The sequence below is a fragment of the Gadus morhua genome, chromosome 9, assembly GCF_902167405.1.
Source record: "Gadus morhua chromosome 9, gadMor3.0, whole genome shotgun sequence".
Taxonomy (NCBI): Eukaryota; Metazoa; Chordata; class Actinopteri; order Gadiformes; family Gadidae; genus Gadus; species Gadus morhua.
Genome location: NC_044056.1, coordinates 16,550,803 through 16,555,802, shown reverse-complemented (window position 1 = coordinate 16,555,802; position 5,000 = coordinate 16,550,803).

Here is a 5,000-nt window from a genome sequence, read left to right as displayed (position 1 = left end):
GTGGAATCAGGTATGTGATGAGGTGGTAAAGAATAGGGCTTATAGGAGGTTAAGGAGCTTCTCTCTATCTGCCAAGAGGACTCGTTGGAGAGATTACTCTGAGACCTTGGGGAGGAGCACTTCCCTCACTGAGCTGCAGCGTGTTGTGCGCTGTACGACGTCCATGATTCATAGAAGAATGGGCCAGTTTATGAAATGGAGATGTCTGGCAAGTCCAGAATGCTGGCGGAAGGTATAAAAAACCTGTTCTTGACTATGGGTGTTTGGCTTTTGGGTCGTTGTTCTGGTCAACAGCTTTGTCAAAGATGGGACTTGTTCAGGCTTCAGCTTTGTTCATCTGCTTTTTCGCCGAACCTCAGTGCATGCCCTGTGTGGGGAGGCTCCCCTCGAGCTAAGGCAGATGAAGCTGGGTCTTAGGCAGTGGCTTAGGTTAGGAAGTCAGGCAGGGGGGAGTCCAGCATCTGTTATGCTGAGGGTTGGGGAGGACTCTGTGTATGGGGGAGATATTGAGGACCAGGGACACAGAAGAGGCGCCCCAGCAGGCAGTTGAGAAACCTCTTATGAGTGACTTGTCTTCTTCTCTTCAGGTGTATACTACTAGACTGAGGTTCCCTGGTTTGGGAGCACTGATGGGGGTTATAAAGCATCAAGATTGGTGCTGAGTGTGGAAGGCTTGTACTACTGTACTGCAAGATATATAAGAAGGAAAGGGGGGTATTGCTTCGCTCTTTGGCAGACCTTGGTGTGACCCCTATCGCAATGCGCATACTGTGGGATCCTGCTGATGATGAATCAGAGGTTCAGGCTTTAGTTTTTGAAATACTAAGCACTACAGGAATGTTTAACAGGGTGTGATTTCTTATTTATTTTTGGTTGGTTAGTTTATGAATTTCCACAGTACTGACCTCCAAACCAGTGGATGGCAACAATAAGCTAAGAACAATGAGCTAAAGTGATATGAAGAAGCAGACACAGACACAGAAGATGATAGTTGACACCATCTGATTAGGCATTGATGCCACACACCAGTCATCTTAAAAAGGCCTTTCATCTCCCATGTATTCAATTGCGGCAATAAGGAATCTGTGGTTCAGCTATGTATGAATGTCGTTAACGTGCCTTAAAGTAAATGATAACAGTCCCTGGACCCTGGCTACAACAATGTGCCACGTTCTGGTACTTCTGCAGCTTATTTGCTACCTGAATCCATATATATACCTCAGGGGCATATAACTGATTTAACCAGGTCGGAAATCCTCAATCTGATTACAAAGGGAAATCATATCAATCAATTTATACACCAACCTCCACCCTATTAATTAATAGGGTGGAGAAATTGCTACAGAAACTAATAGTTAGTTAATCGTCTGATAAAAATCACCAAACTGATAAAAATCACCAAAAAAGCACCACTTTCGGTAACGGAAAAGTGGACAAGCTAGCTCATCAGTACTGACCTACATGTATGAACAGATCTCTCCTCCCTCTGTTCCGAACTTCCGATGCCATATGACAAGGCCCAGCATGGGTTGACCAATCTGCCAGTCAGTCCCAGTGGAAATAAGTACAGCAAAGGTCAAACACAACAGACCCTCAGTGACTCCCAAACGGCTGCTTCTGAACAGGAAAACGATGGCAGAATCATGCTTCAGTTTAGCAATGGCCGGGAGGGAGCTGCATCTTTTATCCTATTTTAGCTCCCTCACAATATCCTCAAATATCTAGGCCTATATACCCAGGCACCACGCATCAGGGAAAGGACAATGCAGTGGTGATGGTATTTAAACCTCCTACCTCTGCCAGTTGATCATTTATGTTAGAATTGAACATGGATCAAAGTGGAAAGACATTTCCTGGTCACTTTAGTGCTGTTGAACAGCAACCTCCAGCTCTTATGTGTTACCCTGGAACAGGCCAGATTGGATGGCAGAACTCCATTTACTGAACCTGTTATGGAACCAGATTATAGTTTGAACTCTGATGGGTCTACTGGATATCGTGAGTGTTTTTCCCCTCCAGTCAAGCCCATTTATAGCGCTGCTGGTGGAAACCTATCTAAACTGTCCCAACTGGATACACTTGGACCTGTGTCTGAATACGCAGATACCTCCCCTTCAGGTTTGGCAGGCTACAGCCCTAATCATTTAAATCGACCATCACAGATGCAGCCTCTCTACATGGGATACTGAACTTAACAGCAGGGCAATAACAGACCTGGTGCCTCAGCATCTGAAACTTGCCAACTCAACCACTAGCATCTGATAATCATGCTCCCGTTTACAACTCCCTACCAATGCAGACCATCCAAGATCTTCAAGATACAGCCTACTTTCAAACTGCTAATTAATACACACATGACCGTGGTAAATATGGGTCTATCCAAGCAGCTTCTGGACATTCTGCACTTGTGCCACTGAAAACCATCTCTAAACCTCAGTGGTAAACTACTTCTATAAGCAAAGGCCTCTCTGCAGAGCAAAATACAATATATTACCAACATAACAGTCTCCATTATATAAATTTCGCAACCACAGATTCTCTTCGAATCCACTTAACTTCTCAACCGACAACCTCTTGCCCCTTACCGTGCACAGAATGCATCTAGGACTCTCCAGTCTTCCCTCTTACCGCTAAATATGAATGAAATGGGAGAGTGGATCCTTTTTACAGGAAACTACTTTTCTATTTTCAAACAGGTTGCTCCGGGAAAGATGATCTTTGGGTTAGAAGGAAGATCCTAATCAAATAAGATTGTTTGATAGTCTAGTTCATTGTCTATAACAGTGTTATTCAACTGGTCCAGCCTAAGTACACACATACGTCATGGATACATAAAAAATCTAATAACAAATATTGCAAGATTAAAAATGTCATCATGTACTTTAAACATGTTGAGCAAGCAAAAATGTGGAAAAATAGGCACTAAACTCAATAAAATAGTATGAAATCGAAATATAAATTGATACTGAAGCATTTGTTAAATCATGGGCTGCTTTTTAAAAGTTTAAGTTTGCCATATGCTCACTCAAAATGCCCAAATGCCTCGCAACCCACCAGTTTCAAATCACTGGTCCATGCAACAATATTTGGAAACAAATCTGAAATGGCTTACTTTTACATTGAGTTTACCGTGGCCTGGTCAGGTGTGAATGTTATATTTCATAATCGAATGTCAAATCATATTTTAACCTGTTAAATATCCAAAAAAATAAATAAGCTATTATCAGATGTGAATGCGTTTAATTTTTATTGTCGTGTTTTATTTCCCATGTGATGCACAAACGCAGCGTCTGATCGAACTTTTTATGGGTTCGTTTTCATTGACTTCACAGCGCCTCTCAAAAGAAAGCATGAATCTGGCGCCCCCTGCTGTCCATAGTTTCTTCATAATATTTATTATGGTTTCTGTCTCAACTAGTTTGCTTTAGTACAAATGACTGAGAACACCATTTGTCGAACTGAAACATTAACCGTGATATAGGTTATAACATGGGCTTTTTGTTGTTTATAGGCCTACCTCTATTACAAATGTGTGCATTCTCATATAAAATGCTATATATATATATATATATATATATATATATATATATATATATATATATATATATATATATATATATATATATATATATATATATATATATAGTTCCTGCTTAAAGAATAAGCCAGAACTATTTTAAAGAATCGTTACCAATATTTTTTTAAAATACATAGGGATATGTAGGATATTTTAGGTTTTGAATGTATTTGTATGTACAACCCTGTAGGGATAAGGATATGTATGTATGATATGGGTCTATGTATGTATTTTATGTTAGTATGTTATAGATATATATATATGTATTATAGGGTAATGTATCTATTTTTTTGTGTATAATATAATGGGATAAGTATATTATATGTGTCTAGTATTGTAAAGGGTTAGGTATGTCTGTATTATATATATAGATATTCTATAGGTATGTTTTATATGGGCTTATATAGGTATTATGTTAAGGGTTAGGTATATGAACCTATTATATGTGTCAATGTATTCTATATGGTTAGATATGTATTATATATATTGTTATATGTATGTATTCTTTAGGGTTTGGCATGTATTATATGGGTCTATGTATGTTATGAATAGGGAAATGTATTAGATGGGTCTATGGGTTATAGGGTTAGATATATGTAATGTATTGGTCTATGTATGCATTATAAAGGGATGTGTATACATTATATGGGTCTATTTATTTGTTAAATAGGGTAGGTAGGTATTATATAGATCTATTCATGTATTGTATAGGGATATGTATGTATTATATGGTTAGGTATATGGATCTATTACGTGTCTTTATGTGTCATATAGGGTCAGGTATACGTATATTATATAGTTGTATGTATTTATTATAGGGTTAGGTATATGGATCTATTAAATGGGTCTATGTATTTATTATAGGGTTAGGTATATGGATCTATTATATGGGTCTATGTATTTATTATAGGGTTAGGTATATGGATCTATTATATGGGTCTATGTATTTATTATAGGGTTAGGTATATGGATCTATTATATGGGTCTATGTATTTATTATAGGGTTAGGTATATGGATCTATTATATGGGTCTATGTAAGGTAAATGGAAACCTTTGTGTGGACGTCACTCTTTCTTCTATTGTTCTCTCCATTTGTCATTATCTGGAGGCCAGGCCCTGCCCCTGAATGGAGCATGAGTGTGTGTGTGTGTATGTGTGTGTGAGTCTGTGTGTGCGTGTGTGCGTGTGTGCGTGTGTGTGTGTTATGCTGACATGGGCCTGATGCGATGACGGGCACGTGGGTGAGGGGTGCTCCCCTGCTGTGCTCACCCAAAGGCCGTGACGGGGAGGAGGAGGAGGGGGAGGAAAAGTACCGACAGGGATGAAGAAAGAGAGCTCAGAGCTGTGTCAAACTCCAGGAACGTGAGGCAGAACAATCATAGTAGAATACACAGGCACAGGTAAACAAGGTGGGAAAACAAC